Source organism: Nomascus leucogenys, chromosome 17 (assembly GCF_006542625.1).
Source record: "Nomascus leucogenys isolate Asia chromosome 17, Asia_NLE_v1, whole genome shotgun sequence".
NCBI lineage: Eukaryota > Metazoa > Chordata > Mammalia > Primates > Hylobatidae > Nomascus > Nomascus leucogenys.
This window is the reverse complement of record NC_044397.1, coordinates 46,660,851-46,679,374: the sequence shown is the minus strand read 5'-3', so window position 1 is coordinate 46,679,374 and position 18,524 is coordinate 46,660,851. Positions and strand designations below refer to the sequence as shown.

General features: G+C 43.8%; 1 long non-coding RNA gene across 1 annotated transcript in view; it reads right to left on the bottom strand.

Moving 5' to 3' along the window:
• LOC115830841 overlaps positions 1-16,287 on the bottom strand; it is a 41,527-nt gene extending 25,240 nt beyond the window's left edge. The window contains exons 1-3 of the long non-coding RNA XR_004026339.1: positions 16,175-16,287; positions 15,067-15,244; positions 5,454-5,512 (exon numbers count right to left, since the gene is read on the bottom strand). This is a non-coding gene — a long non-coding RNA (uncharacterized LOC115830841). The remainder of the gene's footprint in view (positions 1-5,453; positions 5,513-15,066; positions 15,245-16,174) is intronic.
• Between the last annotated feature and the right edge of the window lie 2,237 nt (positions 16,288-18,524).

The following is an 18,524-nucleotide window of genomic DNA, read 5'->3' as shown; positions in this document are numbered from 1 at the left end:
TTGAGATTGCTTCTCTAGCTCTTTCATTTAAAAAAATATATAAGAACCAAGAAGGCGATCCCCTCTTGCCACCTCAGTTCTTTGAACTCAGCTACTCAAGGTCCATTTTGTCGAGACCAAGGGCTCCCATGAGTGACTGTGAGGCAGATCTGATCACTCAGAGGGCAAAAGGTAACCTTATAAAACCTGAAGACGTGAAAGGAGAACGTAGCTGCTGCTCAGAACTCCACTAGCCCATCTTGAAAAGAAATCATCTACAAACAGAGTAATTCCCAGTTTCCAATTCTAGGCCTTATAGTTTTGTTGAGTGTCCCTAAACTTTTCTGTTTTTTTGTTTTGTTTTGTTTTGTTTTGTTTTGTTTGTTTTTGGAGACAGAGTCTTGCTCTATCCCCCAGGCTAGAGTGTAGTGATGCTATCTCAGCTGACTGCAACCTCCACCTCCTAGGTTCAAGTGATTCTCATGCCTCAGCCTCCCAAGTAGGTGGGATTACAGGTACACACCACCACACCCAGATGATTTTTGCATTTTTAGTAGAGATGTGGTTTCCACATGTTGGCCAGACTGGTCTTGAACTCCTGACCTCAGGTGATCCACCAGACTCAGCCTCCCAAAGTGCTGGGATAACAGGCATGAGCCACCACACCTGGCCTTCTGCTCTTTCTTATTTTGCCCACCTAATGTAAGAAAACTAAGCTAAAATAAATTTTGTAACCAAACCAAAAGGAAGCTCTCTAGGAGGTATGGCTACTATACTCAGAGACCTGAACTATCCTTGACCCAAAAATGGCTATCTGGAAGTCAGCATCCTCAGAATACATTTCAGATGCAAACTAGAATACATCAGTGTAAACTAAGAAAGTCCAGAGCCTTTGCTTGAGTAAAACTAAATGCAGCAAAACCATGGGCTTCATGCATGATTGGTATTGTAAGAGAAGCCACAGGGAGAATTAAATATGACACCTTTGGCCGGGCGCAGTGGCTCATGCCTGTAATCCCACCACTGTGGGAGGCCGAGGCGGGCAGATCACCTTAGGTCAGGAGTTTGAGACCAGCATGGCCAACATGGTGAAACCCTGTCTCTACTAAAAATACAAAAATTAGCCTGGTGTGGTGGTGGGCGCCTGTGATCCCAGCTACTTGGGAGGCTGAGGCAGGAGAATCGTTGAAGTTCAAGTGAATCAGGAGAATCACTTGAACTCAGGAGGCAGAGGTTCCAGTGAACCAAGATCACACCACTGCACTCCAGCCTGGATGACAACAAAACTCTGTCTCAAAAAAAATATATACATATATATGTGTGTGTTTGTGTGTGTGTGTGTGTATATGTGTGCATATATATGTGTGTGTATACATATATACACACACGCACACATATACACACATATATATACACATATATATATATAACATTTTCTTAACCTATGATCAAAGTTCCTTCTAAACTCAATTTGGGGCACCATATATCACAAACCAGATGGCAAGAAATTAAATATATTTTAGTTGTTTTCATGCCATCCCAATCACATCTTGATCAGTTCACAGACATGTTTCAGCAAATGCTGGAGGAGTTTTTCTCTCTTTAGGAGTCCTCTCTCACTTTACCCTGCTTAATAAAAGACCTCACACAGTTAGAAACAGGATAGACAGGCCAGCTTCAGGACATGCTGCATGGGGAGAACTGACTGTTCCAAAAAGAGAGGGCTCTACACCCCTCTGAGCTCCACAATAGACCGGCTACACACAAATGCCTGAAGTAAGGCAGTCCCCTCAGGAAAATGAACAGTTGGCGAGATCAAGACTTCTGGCCCAAAGGGCCTGCAGCTGGTCTGACCATTCATCAAAAAATCTGAATTTAAATGGAGACACATTGGACTGTCGCATGCAATAAAAGAACTGAAGCAGCAAATGGTCTTGATTTGGGTTTCCTTCCACCCTACACGGCTCCAGCAAATGGAGGAGTGAGCATGCCTGCGGTGCTCCTGACACATCTAGGGTAGTTCCTATTCACAGTGGTCAACCTTTGGGATTTTCCACACATCGCAGGGTCATTGTCGATGCCCCAGGGTAAAGTGTAGTAGCCTCAACCTCCTGGGCTCAGGCAATCCTCCTACCTCAGCCTCCTGAGTAGCTGAGACTACAGGTACATGCCACCACGCCTGGCTAATTGCTAAATTTTTTTGCAGAGATGGGGTCTCACTCTTTTGCCCAGGCTGGTCTCAAACTCCTGGCCTAAAGCCATCTTCCTACCTCAGCCTCTCAAAGTGCTGGAATTCCAGGCATGAGCCACTGTGCCTGGTCAAGTTTAGCCGATTCTTTTACCATGCTCAATTTCCAAAAAACACAGGAGGGCAGAGGTGGGGCCTCTCATGCAGATCCTCCTTCTCAGGCGTCTCTCCTAGTGACATCATCCTCCTTCTCAGGTGTCATGAATCCTAGTGACATTATGATGGCATTGCTAATGATAAACAATTTTCACCACCTGATCTATTTTATTACATCACTTGGAAACATAATGACTTAAAGAGTGGGAAAGATTATTTAGTTTATTGATCACTGGCTGATTTACAATCAGATATACGGGGAGATAAAATATCACAAAAAAATGCTGATGAGAAGAAACTTAACATTTTGACTTTGTTCAATACATTAAGTTCTTAGAGACGTAAAATAGTATAAGTAGTTCAAAAACTAAGTACACAAATTCTGAAAATAACATAAAATTAGTGACCTAAGTTTGTAGTTGCCAACTGAGTAGCACCTAGAACCTGGTCTCTGAAGACTCAGTGAGTGCCATGCACTCTGCTTCAAATCCACAGGGAGGGCACGGCTCCTAACCCAGGGGACTTGGCTTCTGTGCACTAAAACTCAAAGGGTCTGTTTCAGGAGAAGATGAGGGCCCCAGGGTCATGGGAACATGGATCCCCACTGCAGCCTTCCTTGCTCGGGACAGCTTGTGGCCCTTCCAGATGTGGTGCCTGCAGTCCCTCCTGCGCCCTTAAGTGTCACAATGCAGGCTACATGACCAAAAGCCACAGACATTTCTTCCAGCTTAGAGAATACTTTATTGCCATGGATTCACTCTGTGAATATTTGTTGAGCACCTGCTTGAGAAGTAAACAGGACAGGCATGATCTGCACTGTCAGCGCTACTGTACTGCAGTGGGAGGAAAAAGTCAGCCAGCAGCGCTTTGTGAAAAATAAAAGGAGGATGAGTTAGTGAGCCTCACGGCTGAGGTGAGACGGTGCTCAGTGAAGACCTCTCCAACATGGTGACATTTAAACTGTGACACAAATAGAAATGAGAGGCACAGAAAGCCCTCAAGTAAGAGCATTCCACAAACACCAGGCCTCAGCGCGACAGTACCAGGAGGCTGTGACCTGAGAGGAAGAAAGGCACACAAATGGCCATGGTGACTGGCACAAAGCAAGTGATCCACAGAGGGGATGCAGGAAAGCAGAGAAATGGCAGGAAGCAGCTCCCCCACGCCCCTGCAGAACCTATCAGGGGCTGTGAGGTTTACTCCAAGTATAGTGAAAGCCACTACAGATGACAGTCCAGAGAAGGACAGGCTCCACCTCCTACTTTCAATGAGACTGACCTGGCTGCGCTGTGGCATGGCTCCCACTGAGCACTGGAGGGCAGTGAAGGAGGATAGGGTAGGATCTGAGCTTTCTGTTCAGGGCGGAGTCAGGAGGCCTTGCTAGGCTGGATGTGGGAAGGGAGGAAATCACACCTCAGTGTAACTCCTGGGCATCTGGCTTGGGCAGCTGGTAGACCCTGAGAGGAGCTCCTGAAAAGGGGAATGGAGACTCTGCCTGGGACACATGAGGTCTGAGGAGGAATCAAACAGGTAGGCAAATACAAAGGTCTAGTATGAGAGGCATCTTCAGGGCCAGAAATGCGAGTCTGAATGACACAGACAATATAATATTTTTAAGAAGTGGGCAGGGTGGGATTGTCTGTAAAGAAGACACAGTAAGAAAAACGAAAGAGGGCTCAGGGTGAAGCTGCTGGCTGGCACTCCCCAGTGTAGAGAGGATAAGGGCAGGGGCCTCAAGAGACTGAAAATGAGACAGGGAGGAGCCAAGCAAGAGCCCACAAGGTTTGAAAATTTCCATAAAAATAGTTTTTAAAAGAGTATTGGGGAGCAGGTGACAACAACCTAGAATTCTGCTGAGAAGCAGAATAAAAGTGGGGCAGAGAGCGACTTTGGGAGGCAAAAGATGTTGTAGGAAGTATCAAAACTAAGTATTTGAGGTGTTGATGAAGTGTCTAAGGAGCAAGATAGAAAAGACAGCTTCGCTGAGGCTTCATCTTCAAATGCAGCAGTGGCTGCTGTCAAAGCTCTCTCTGTTACCGCAGAGTGGCACCCCGGCACAAGTACAGCCCAATAAAAAGGATTCCCAACAGTGTCACTCCTCCTGCATAAAACCCTTGACTGTACAGAAAAATGTACTCAGTAAAAAGCATATGGGTTTCCATTACCTGACTCTCTCTCCTCTTATGAAGGATTAAAACTTTAATAATCAGTGCATATTAAAAACGGTAAGACGGCCGGGCACGGCAGCTCACGACTATAATCCCAGCACTTCGGTGGGGCGAGGCAGGCGGATCACCTGAGATCAGGAGTTCGAGACCAGCCTGACCAACATGGTGAAACCCCATCTCTACTAAAAATACAAAAATTAGGCAGGCCTGGTGGCAGCTGCCTGTAATCCCAGCTACTTGGGAGGCTGAGGCAGGGAGAAATTGCTTGAACCCAGGAGGTGGAGGTTGCAGTGAGCTGAGATGATGCCAGTGCACTCCAGCGTGGGCGACAGAGCAAGACTCCATCTCAAAAAAAGAAAAAGAAAAAAAAAAAACAACTAGCAGGTGCCATTTGCTATGGGGAGACTAGGGATATGATCTTGCTGCAATCCTTCCATTTTAGTAAATCTTAACAGTGTGATTCCATTCTGTTTTGTCCCCACTCCACTCCAGAGCCAAAACTAGTAAGAAATTCAATTCTATTTCTATTTCTTTCAAAACACATCTAACAATAAGAGATGATATGCACGGCTCCATACTCTAAAAGAAAAACTTGTTGTGTCCTGGGTATCATAGACATTTGATGAATGCTTGTTCAGGTGACTGGTGTAGACTTCAATAATAACCCATTCAATGCATTATGCCAGATAAATCTTACATCTCAAAAGTAGGACAAACATTGTTCTTTTAGTTCTGTCTACCCATAAATGCAATATTTACATGTATTTATAATGGGTTAATAAAAAGAAAATGAGTTTACTGTTCTAGAGAGTATTAGAATTTTGAAAACATGAATTCTCCTGTCCTAGCACATAATTAATAGTTAGAGGCATATTATTTAACATGGAAGGTATCATTAAAAAATGTTAAGCATTAGGTAATTATTGCACATAATCTAATCTGACTTAAGACTGAATGCCTACCTCCTGATGCTGGTTTGTCAAGCTGTAAATCTTCATGTGTTGAATTCATAAGTTCATGTCTGAAAGGTAAGAATAAATACTTAATATTCACTAGGCAATATTCAGCAAAGTAATATCCACTAGTACATATTTCACATTTAATCACCAAGGGTGGTTTTGAAAAGACAAGGCAGGCTGGGCACAGTGGCTTACGCCTGTAATCCCAACACTTTGGAAGGCAGAGGCAGGCAGATCACGAGGTCAGCAGTTTGAGACAAGCCTGGCCAACATGTTGGCACCCCATCTCTACTAAAATTACAAAACTCAGCCGGGCGTGGTGGCAGGTGCCTATAATCCCAGCTACTTGGGAGGCTGAGGCAGGATAACTGCCTGAACCCAGGAGGTGGAAGTTGCAGTGAGTCGAAATCATGCCACTGCACTCCAGCCTGGGTAATAGAAAGAGACTCCATCTTGAAAAAAAAAAAAAATTAAGAAAAGACAATCTGGATGATTGAGCACAACTAAATCTTCATTTGAGATTTCTACATAGAGTAACAAAATAAAATAATATTGTAAATTGTCTCATAAGCTGCTTCGAGCATGTGTCCTCACAAGTAAAGTGGTAACTCTGCAACCCACAGGTCTTTGAAGCATATTACAAAAATCTTACATGGGATCCTTTAATATCACATTGCATTCAAGACTATCTTCCTCTACACAACTAGAAATGCAATCATATATTCCTACATATGCCACAAAAATCTCAGGCCTAAAAACAAGACATGGATACTATTTTCTTTAGCAAAAGTAGCAGAAAATTGTGAAAGAAAATGTCAGTTGCATGCTAGTCAGGTGCGGGCAGTGTTCATGTTTCAAAAGCTAACACTGGCATGACTGACTCAATGTTGGACCCAGATATATTAAAAAGTGGAAGATAAAAATACTTAGAATAGGCCGGGTGCAGTGGCTCACATCTGTAATCCCAGCACATTGGGAGGCTGAGGTAGGTGGATCACCTGAGGTCAGGAGTTTGAGACCTGACCAACATGGAGAAACCCTGTCTCTAGTAAAAATACAAAATTACCTGGGCTTGGTGGGACATGCCTGTAATCCCAGCTACTCAGGAGGCTGAGGCAGGAGAATCACTTGAACCTGGGAGGCAGAGGTTACAGTGAGCCGAGATCACACCATTGCATTTTAGCCTGGGCAACCAGAGAGAAACTCCATCAAAAAAAAAAAAACAACAAAAAACCCATAATATAACTCAAACTTAGGTAAATATAACCCTAGTGGTAAATATTTGGCAACAATAAAAAAGATGTATTACTCAGAAGAGAGACAAGAGTCAAATATGAATCCAGGAGTCTTACTTTTTAATCACAAAACAAATCCTTTCCATTGCAAGTAATATCCTCTCAAGGCCAGGAATTCTGTAAGTGGATAGCCTTCCTAAAAAAAATTTCTGGTGGGGCAAAGTGGCTCACGCCTGTAATCCCAGCAATTTGGGAGGCCAAGGTGGGTGGATGATGAAGTCAGGATTACCAGACAAGCCTGGCCAACATAGTGAAACCCTGTCTTGGCTGGGCACAGTGGCTCACGCCTGTAATCCCAGCACTTTGGGAGGCCGAGGTGGGTGGATCATGAGGTCAAGAGATTGAGACCATCCTGGCTAACACAGTGAAACCTCGTCTGTACTAAAAGTACAAAAAATTAGCTAGGCGTGGTGGCAGGCGCCTATTGTCCCAGCTACTTGGGAGGCTGAGGCAAGAGAATGGCGTGAACCCGGGAGGTGGAGCTTGCAGTGAGCCAAGATTGTGCCACTGCACTCCACTCCAGCCTGGGCAACAGAGCAAGACTCCGTCTCAAAAAAAAAAAAAAAAAAAAAAAAAAGAAACCCCATCTCTACTAAAAATACAAAAAAATTAACCGGGCATGGTGACTCACGCCTGTAGTCCCAGCTACTCAGGAGACTGAGGCAAGTGAATCACTTGAACCCAAGAGGCGGAGGTTGCGGTGAGCCGAGATTGCTCCACTGCACTCCAATCTGGGCACAGAGCAAGACTGTGTCTCAAAAACAAAAACAAAAACAACAACAAAAAATTCCTGGCCTGGCGTAGTGGTTCATGCCTGTAATCCCAGCACTTTGGGAGGCTGAGGCAGGAGGATCACCTGAGTTCAGCAGTTCCAGACCAGCCTGGCCAACATGGTGAAATCCCATCTCTATTAAAAATACAAAATTAGCCTGGTGTAGTGGCGGGCGCCTGTAATCCCAGGTACTCAGGAGACTGAGGCAGGAGAATCGCTTGAACCCAGGAGGTAGAGGCTGCAGTGAGCTGAGATTACAGCATTGTACTCCAGCCTAGATCATGCCATTGCACTACAGCCTGGGCGACAAGAGTAAAAACTCTGTCACACAAAAAAAAAAAAAATTCCTGTGGGGGGAAGGCCTTCTACATAAAGGTCATCAACTTGAGACTGGAAAAAAGGGGTGGACCTTTGGTTTTTACAGCTTGAGCTATAAAGACAAAAAGAAAAAAGGGTATCATTTAAACACAATATGTAGAAAAGAATAATTATTGAATCTGTATTGCTCTTTAATTTTTATAATTTGATCTTTACTTCTGTTATTGTAATTGAGTCCAAAGAAAAATATTATGAGTAAAATAAAAACACCATCAAAAATGCTAATGTTCTGTTCATCAAAGTCTGCAGTGAAATATCCCATTACAGATAGGTGCAGTGACTCACACCTGTAATCCCAGCACTTTGGGAGGCCAAGAAACGTGAATCAACTGAGGTTGGGAGTTCGAGACCAGCCTGGCAAACGTGGTGAATCCACGTCTCTACTAAAAATAAAAACGTAGCCAGGCAAGGTGGCAGGCCCCTGTAATCCCAGCTATTGGGGAGGCTGAGGCAGGAGAATTGCTTGAATCCAGAAGGCAGAGGCTGCAGTGAGCTGAGTTCACAGCATTGTACTCTAGCCTAGGCAACAAGAGCAAAACTCCATCTCAAAAAAAAAAAAAAGTACGAGAATTGTGGAGCTGTTGGAGCTGAGTCCTACTCATTGTATTTACTTTCCTAAAATAAAACAACATTATAAAAAACATATGACCGGGCACAGTGGCTCACGCCTGTAATCCCAACACTTTGGGAGGCCAAGGTGGGCAGCTCACCTGAGGTCAGGAGTTTGAGACCAGCCTGGCCAACATGGTGAAACCCCAACTCTACTACAAATACAAAATTAGGCAGACCTGGTGGCAGGTGCCTGTGATGCCAGCTACTTGGGAGGCTGAGACAGGGAGAATTGCCTGAACCTGGGAGATGGATGTTGCTGTGAGCTGAGATCACGCCACTGCACTCCAGCGTGGATGACAGAGCAAGACTCAATCTCAAAAAAAAAGAAAAGAAAAGAAAAGCTAGCAGGTGCCATTTGCTATGGGGAGACTAGGGATATGATCTTGCTGCAATCCTTCCATTTTAGTAAATCTAAACAGTGTGATTCCATTCTGTTTTGTCCTCACTTCACTCCAGAGGCAAAACAAGTAAGAAAACCAATTCTATTTCTATTTCTTTCAAAACACATCTAAACAATTAAGAGATGATATGCATGGAAACGTTCTTGTGTCCTGGGTATCACAGACATTTCATGAATGCTTGTTCAGGTGACTGGTGTAGACTTCAATAATAACCTGTTCAATGTATTATGCCAGATAAATCTTCCATCTCAAAAGTAGGCCAAATTTTGTTCTTTTAGTTCTGTCTACCCATAAATGTAATATTTACATGTATTTATAATGGGTTAAAAAAAGAAAATGAGTTCACTGTTTTAGAGAGTATTGTAATTTTGACAAATGAGGCTGGGCAGGGTAGCTCTGGCCTGTAATCCCAGCACTTTGGGAGGCTGAGATGAGTGGATCATCTGAGGTTGGAAGTTTCCGACTAGCCTGACAAACATAGAGAAACCCCACCTCTATTAAAAATACAAAATTATCCAGGTGTGGTAGCGCATGCCTGTAATCTCAGCTACTCAGTAAGCTGAGGCAGGAGAATTGCTTGAACCCAGGAGGCAGAGGTTGCGGTGAGCGTAGATCATGCCATTGCACTCTAGCCTGGGCAACAAGAGCAAAACTCCATCTCAAAAATAAAAAAAAAAAAATCAAAAAAAAAAAAAAAAAAAGAATTTTGACAACATGAATTCTCCTGTCCTGGAACATAATTAATAGTTACAGGCATATTATTTCATGTGGAAGGTACCATTTTAAAAAAACAATGTCAAGCATTAAATAATTATTGCACATAATCTTTTTTTTTTTTTTTTTTTGAGATGGAGTCTCACTCTGTCGCCCAGGTTGGAGTGCAGTGGCGGGATCTCGGCTCACTGCAAGCTCCGCCTCCCAGGTTCATTCCATTCTCCTGCCTCAGCCTCCCGAGTTGCTGGGACTACAGGCGCCTACCACCATGCCCGTTTAAGTTTTTGTATTTTTAGTAGAGATGGGGTTTCATCCTGTTAGTCAGGATGGTCTCGATCTCCTGACTTCATGATCCACCCACCTCAGCCTCCCAGAGTGCTGGGATTACAGGTGTGAGCCACCACGGCCGGCCCACACATAATCTTCTAATCTGACTTAAGACTGAAGACCTACCTCTTGAAGCTGGTTTATCAAGCTGTAAATCTTCATGTCTTAAATTCATAAGTTCATGTCTGAAAGGTGAGACTACTTAATATTCACTAGGCAATATTCAGCAAAGTAACATCCACTAGTACATATTTAACATTGAATCACCACGGGTGGTTTTGAAAAGACAGGCTGGGCACGATCGCTCACACCTGTAATCCCAGCACTTTGGGAGGCCGAGACTGGCAGATCACAAGGTCAGGAGTTCTAGACCAGCCTGGCCAACATGGTAAAACACTGTCTCTACTAAAAATACAAAAATGAGCTGTGCGTGGTGGCAGATGCCTGTAATCCCAACTACTCGGGAGGCTGAAGCAAGAGAATTGCTTGAACCCAGGAGGTGGAGGCTGCAGTGAGCCAAGGTCATGCCACTGCACTCCAACCTGGGTGACAGAGCAAGACTCCATCTCGGGGAAAAAAAAAAAATTAAGAAAAGACAATCCGGACGCTTGAGCGCAACTAAACCTTCATTTGAGGTTTCTACAGAGTAACAAAACAAAATAGTAATTGTAAACTGTCTCATAAGGTGATTCATGGAGCATGTGTCCTCACAAGTGACCTACTTTACAACCTACAGGTCTTTGAAGCAGCTTACAAAAATCTTAAATGGGATCCTTTAATATCACATTGCATTCAAGACTATCTTCCTCTACACATATAGAAAAACAATCATATATTCCCATATATGCTATAAAAATCTCAGGCCCAAAAGCAAGACATGGATACTATTATTTTTAGCAATAAGTAGCAGAAAATTGTGAAAGAAAATGTCAGTTGCATGCCAGTCAGGTGCAGGCAGTGTTCATGTTTCAAAAGGTAACACTGGCATGACTGACTCAATGTTGGACTCAGACAAATTAAAAAGTGGTAGATAAAAATACATATAATACACCGGGCACGGTGGCTCAAGTCTGTAATCCCAGCACTTTGGGAGTCCGAGGCGGGCAGATCACAAGCTCGGGAGTTCAAGACCAGCCTGGCCAATAATGGTAAAACCCCATCTCTGCTAAAAATACAAAAATCAGCTGGGCATGCTGGTAGGCACCTGTACTCCCAGCTACTCGGGAGGCTGAGGCAGGAGAATTGCTTAAAGCTGGGAGGTGCAGGTTGCAGTGAGCCGAGATTGTGCCACTGCCCTCCAGCCTGGGCGACAGAGCAAGACTGTCTCAAAACAACAACAACAAAAAAAAACATAAAATAACTCAAACAATTAAATATAACCCTAGTGGTGAATGAATATTTGTCAACAATAACAAAGATATATTACTAAGAACAGAGATAGGAGTCCAACAAGAACCCAAGAGTCTTACTTTTTAATCACAAAACGAATCCTTTCCTTTGCAAGGAATTCCATAAGTAGATAGCCTTCTTAAAAAAGATTCCTGGTGGGGTGAGATGGTTCACGCCTGTAATCCTAGCACTTTGGGAGGCTGAAGCGGGAGGATCACCTGAGGTCAGGAGTTTGAGACCCACCTGGCCAACATGGTGAAACCCCAACTCTACTAAAAATACAAAAATTAGGCGGCCATGGTGGTGGGTGCCTGTAATCACAGCTACTCAGGAGGCTGAGCTAGAAGAATTGCTTGAACCTGGGAGGCAGATGTTACAGTGAGCCGAGATCACACCATTGCACTCCACCGTGGGCAATAAGAGCGAAACTCTAGCTCAAAAAAAAAAAAAAAAAAAGAGAAATATCCCATTGCTTTAAGGCAATGTAGACACAGCCAGACTTCCTATAAAAATCTGAACCACATTATAAAGCCAAAAAAAATCACCATCTAATTTTATTTAATACATACAATACTAAATGGAAGAGGTAATATTTTCAAAACATAAACATTAGTGTAACCTTATTGGACTTTTACAAATAATTTTTTAAATAACAGAGGCAGAAGATTCTTGTGAACTGCAACATTTCAGCAAGCATTTATTTACTCAAGATTAAAATAATACAACAGCTATAAAAAGTCAAGAGCTGGCCAGGCGTGGTGGCTCACGCCCGTAACCCCAGCACTTTGTGAGGCCGAGGAAGGTTGATCACCTGAGGTCACGAGTTCCAGACCAGCATGGCCAACATGGTGAAACTCCGTATCTACTAAAAATACAAAAATTAGCAGGGCGAGGTGGCACTCACCTGTAGTTCCAGCTACTAGGGAGGCTGAGGTGAGAGGATCGCTTGAACCTGAGAGGTGGAGGTTGCAGCGAGCTGAGATGGTGCCACTGCACCATGGGTGACAGAGCAAGACTCTCTCTCAAAGAAAAAAAAAAGTCAAGAGCATGGGAAGTATTAAAATCAAACATAATCAACGGTCTCCCATCAGAACAGCTCCATTTTTTTGCTATCATTATGTGTTCATGTCTATTTGCTAAACATTGATATCTGTACTAAAGTTTCAAGTGTACCATATAACACATTAGTGCTGACTTAGGTTTAATATCCTTTGCTGTACACTAAACTTCAGTATTATACTTATATATCACAACAAAACTATCTTTCCCTAAGGTAATTACCATTAATATTGCATTAAAATTATGAAATGTGAAGACTGTTTTTATAATTTCACAACAGCTGAACATTATTGTCTTTAAACAAAATAATCTAATAAATCACCATCACAACAAAAGCCCCACAACATAATCTGTATCACCTTATAAAAAGCACTGACATTTATAAAATTGTCATAGTCAATTAATAAAACTATAACAGCAAATTATTTTTACTCAGAATAGTACTAAACTAACAATATAATAAAAACATAGGCCAGGTGTGGTGGCTCATGCCTGTAATCCCAGCACTTTGGGAGGCAGGTGGATCACTTGAGGTCAGGAGTTCGAGAACAGCCTGGCCTGCAAGACAAAACTCTGTCTCTACTAAAAATACAAAAATTAGCTGGGTGTGGTGGTGCACGCCTGTAATCCCAGCTACTTGGGAGGCTGAAGCAGCAGAATTTCTTGAACCCGGGAGGCAGAGGTTGCAGTGAGCCCAGATAGTACCACTGCACTCCAGCCTGGCTGACAGAGCAAGATTCTGTCTCAATCAACCAACCAATAAAAACATAAGAAGGAAACATTTACTATGTATTTATAAGCCCGGTATTATGTAAAGCACTTTACTATCTTATCAAATCTTCGGGATAGATATTCAGTTCTCATGAACACAAAAGGATATTAAGGCTCAGAAAGGAGAAGAGATGTGGCCAGGCTGTGTCCCCAGAGCCTATGATGTTACCACTAGGTTACAGTGCTTCCAAATAGCACGTTATGAGGTTTTTGCTTTAAAATGAACCAATAAAAAACAAAGGCAAAAAAGGCGTACGCTATTAAAAAGTGGAAGAAACACTAAAAGAACCTTGAGCTCATAACTAAAAATATTATGGAAGTTATTGAATTCATTAGTAAATTTACTCTAATTCTAGACTTTCATTGAGGGGTAGGTTATATTACTCATGACGAAGAAAAAATGTTCAAGTATATTAACATAAACACCATCAATATGGTTTATCACGTTTAAATGTTCACTTAAAGCACTTCAGTTAAAATTCTGCATGTCATACAATTCTATAGCTTGCTAGTAGATTGAAAAATAAATAGTCATCCAAATAAAAACAGCAAAACACATGATTTTTTTCACTGGTTGTTGCTATTTTTAGGTGAGCATTTACTATATACCATCAGAGAGATGATAACAAATTGCTAATTTCTTTCATCATTATATAAAGGTGGCTTTAGGATAGAATAGGATAAGGGAAAAGAAGAATTTGAAATCTAACGTCAACTCAGCGATGCATCAAGATAAAAGTAGAAATAATAGAGGCATCTTGGTGAATACTGAATTTTTTTTCAGAGAGAATTTTGCTCTTGTTGCCCAGGCTAGAGTGCAGTGGCGCCATCTTGCCTCACTGCAACCTCTGCCTCCCCGGTTCAAGCAATGCTCCTGCCTCGGCCTCCCAAGTAGCTGGGACCAAAGGCATGCGCCACCACACCTGGATAATTTTGCATTTTCAGTAGGTCAGACTGGTCTCAAACTCCCACCTCAGGTGATCTGCCTGCCTCGGTCTCCCAAAGTGCTGGGATTACAGGTGTGAGCCACTGTGCCTGGCCGAATAACGAATTTAACATAGCAGATTGAGAGAAACAATTAGTTTAAAAAAATATTATTTGGCTGGGCATGGTGGCTCGCGCCTATAATCCCAGCACTTTGGGAGGCTGAGGTGGGTGGATCACAAGGTCTAGAGTTCAAGACCAGCCTGGCCAAGATCGTGAAACCTTGTCTCACCTAAAAATACAAAAATTAGTGGGGCATGGTGGTGGGCGCCTATAATCCCACCTGCTCGGTAGGCTGAGGCAGAGAATTGCTTGAACCTGGCAGACGGAGGTTGCAGTGAACTGAGATCACGCCACTGCACTCCAGCCACAGTGACAGAGCGAGACTCCATCTCAAAAAAAAAAAAAAAAAAAAAAAAAATATATATATCTATATATATCTATACACGTATATATAGAGAATATATATATACATGTATATATGTATATGTAGTATATATACACACACGTATATATATAGTGTATATACACACACGTATATAGTATATATACACACACATATATATAGTGTATATACACACGTATATATATAGTATATACACACGTGTATATATATAGTATATATACACACGTATATATATAGTATATACATACACTATATATAGTATATGTGTGTGTATATATATATATTTTTTTTTCTATCAAATCCCTAAGATCCAGGGCTTTGCAATAAATATGTAAATAAATCCCAAATATCCACACTGAAAGTATAAAAGAAATGCTATTTGATAATTAGAGAAATACAACTTTTCCTTAGCTTTCTAGTAATCTAGAAACAAAGAAAGTTTCTAATATTTAGACAGACACTGCAAAGTACCTTACAAGGAAAGACATGTAAGGATGGCATGACTCACCAGCAGCCCTGGGCTTGTCCACAGTACCCCCATGATGAAACAGCAACTCCATTGTGTAAATGCTCATGAACAAACTATTACAGGACTTTTCCAGTTTAGACACACCATATTTTCTTTCAGACAATTCTTCAACTTGTTTACGTAGATCAGTGATACGATTATTCCATTTCTCTGAAAACTGACCAAAAGTTGATTCTCCATAATACATTCCTATATCAGAGCAGCAACAACATATAATGACATATTTCCTGTATTTTACATCCTAACAGACCATATCATTTTACTGCTTTCAAAAAAAATTTTCCCCTTTGTGGTGGTTCTTAGAATTAGTTTAATGGGAGACTATAAGAGAAGTTTTAAAGTTTAGTACCTCTTTTTAGCCTTTTAATTTATGAAAAGCAGGAGGGCAGAAAAGATCAATCAAATTAAACATGACAACAGGGAGGCCACAATGAGGACGTCTCCAGGGGTCTTTTAGCAAACTTCCTAAAACATGTCTCAGCTGTGTGGAAATAAGATTTTACAGTGGCGGTGGTGCAGGCCTGTAATCCTAGCACTTCGGGAGCAGAGGCAGGGCAGATCGCTTTGAGCCAAGGACAACAGGCAGGGGGAAAACCCCCTGCCCTCCCCCACCCCCCAGTCCCACCCCTGTCTCTACCAAAAATACAAAACTTAGCCAGGCGTAGTGGCAGGCGCCCGCAGTCTCAGCTACTCGGGAGGCTGAGGCAGGAGAATTCCTTGAACCCAGGAGGCAGATGTTGCAGTGGGCTGAGACTGCGCCACTGCCAGCCTGGATGATAGAACAAGACTCCGTCTCAAAAAAGAAAAAACAAAAACACAAGGTTAAGAGGAACCCCAGACCTGACAGATACAAGTTTAACAGGGGCCCCAAAGCAAAAAATCCCAACCCTTTTTCTCCCAATCATTGAAACACCAGAAGGGTGTAATAGTTTTGCAGCCTAGCTGTAGTAGGCTGATGCCCCCAAGATGCCCACATCATAATCCCCAGAACCGGTGAACATGACCCTATATGGCAAAAGGGGCTTTGCAAGTATAATGAAGTTAAGAGTCTTTGGCCAGCTTGTCCCCGCAGGGTTTATGTACTCACCTGGATCCTTATAAGAGCAGAGCAGGTGATGGAGAATGGTGAGAGGTATAGTGATGAAAGCAGGAAACTCAAGTCATTCGAGAAGGGCAGCACAAGCTGAGGAGTACAGGCCGCCTCCAAGGGCCAGGAAAAAGATTCTCCCACGGAGCCTGGTAAGGCACTGACTCTGCTCCCATCTTGACTCAGTGGAACTGACTTTAGAATTCTGGCCTTCAGAACTGTAAGGGAATATCTCTGTGCTGTTTTAAGCAACTAAGTGTGTAGTAATCTGTTGCAGCAGCAACGAGGAACTAGTATTGTAGTGAAGCCTCAAAATTCACCTGAAGGGGCCAGGCACAGTGGCTCACGCCTGTCATCCCAGCACTTTGGGAAGCCAAGGTGGGCAGATCACTTCAGGTCAGGAGTTCCAGACCAGCCTGGCCAACATGGTGAAACTCCGTCTCTATAAAAAATACAAAAATTAGCCAGGTGTGGTGGTGCATGCCTGTAATCTCAGCTACTCAGGAGGCTGAGACATGGGAATTGCTTGAACCCAGTGGGGGCGGGCAAAGGTTGCAGTGAGCAGAGATTGCACCACTGCCCTCCAGCCTGGGTGACAGAGTGAGACTGCGTTAAAAAAAAAAAAAAACAAATCCACCTGAAGAAGGTTTCCAGTTCTGCCAGCAGTCCCCCACCCAACCCTCAGAAGCAGACATTCCTTTGCTGTGGGCCATGGACAGGCAGAAGGAAGCACCTCATGGCAGAGGCCTACCCAGGAGAAACCCAAGGGAAGGCACTGCCAGGCCAGCCCCTCTGCCAAGGCCATTTTCTTTTTTCTTTTTTTTTTTTTTTTTTTTGAGACAGTTTCACTCTGTCTCCCAGGCTGGAGTGCAGTGGCACGATCTCGGCTCACTTCAACCTCTAACTCTCCAGTTCAAACCATTCTCCTGCCTCAGCCTCCCGAATAGCAGGGATTATAGGAGCGTAGCATACCTAGCTAAGTTTTTTATTTTTAGTAGAGATACGGTTTTGCCATGCTGCCTAGGCTGGACTCGAACTCCTGGCCTCAAGTGATCCACCTGTCTCAGCCTCCCAAAGTGCTGGGATTACAGGCATGAGCCACTGCACCCAGCACTCGTCAAGGTCTTTGATGGCAGGTTTTTCCAGGTGATCAGTCCTTGTCTACTCTGGCTCTGTCACACTCTCCCTCTCACCAAGTTCGAACCCCTAGCTAGTTTTCAGAAGAGGAGAGGGTGTACCCACCAAGTTCGAACCCCTAGCTAGTTTTCAGAGGAGGAGAGTGTGTACCCCAATCCCAGCTTGGTATGGTTCAGATCTGTATTTAACTCATGAAGCCTGGCTGCTCCCCAGGCCCTGGAGAAAAAAAGGGTCTCACTGTAGGTATGATACAGGACAGGCCTGTCCCCAGGACCGTGTAAGAGGGAAGCCCAGTGTCCCACAAGGTTGGCAGGGCTGGGGAAGGGAAAGTGTTATGGTAGCCCCAAGTCTAAAAAGAGGCAGCAGAGGGAGCAGGACAGTGCTCCCATGGAACTCCTGCCGCTGCCTGAGTGAGGTGAGGGAAGAGTGCACCCACCCACTGACGTCAGGGGGCAGAGAGGCGCGCTTCCAGGGCGGCTTTTCCCGCTTTTTGCCATGTTACTCTGATTCCCTCCAGGTGAGCCCGCCCATTTTGGGCCCAGGGTTGCCGCTAGGGCCTGTACCCAAATGCAGCCCCCCATGGCCATGGCCCCAGGAGTGGGGCAGAGCTGGGAGGAGTCCTGGACAGAGGAGACGCAGGGGCAGGAAGGAATGGGCCTCAAACTCCAGGAGGGGGCCCTTCTCATGGGTCCTGTTTTCTGGCCTCTCCTCGCTTACCCCTGAGCTGATCACCCTGGGAAGAACTGAGCCAACGTTTCTCACCCTCAAGTCCGAGGGGCTCAATTATCAGGCCCTTAGGGAGGTGTCAGCCCCCTGAAACGATGCAAGGTGCCCGGCCTAATTTTTATATTTTTAGTAGAGATGGGGTTTCACCATGTTGGCCAGGTTGGTCTCGAGTTCCTGACTTCAAGTGATCGGCCTGCCTAGGGCACCCAAAATGTTGGCATTACAGGCGTGAGCGAACGCGCTCGGCCAGGCCTATTTATTTAAGCCTATACATTTTGCACTTGTTAAATGTATTTGAACATACAATTCTATTTTCTTTAAGCAGTCCCTCCCTGTTGCACACTTGGATAGTTTTTTTACTTTTTTAGACAGGTTTACCTCAGTCTCGCAGGCTGGAGTGCTGTGATGGGATCATAGCTCATTGCAGCCTTGAACCTTGGGGTTCAAGTATCTGGGAAGCTGAGGTGGGACGGCAGAGATGGGGTCG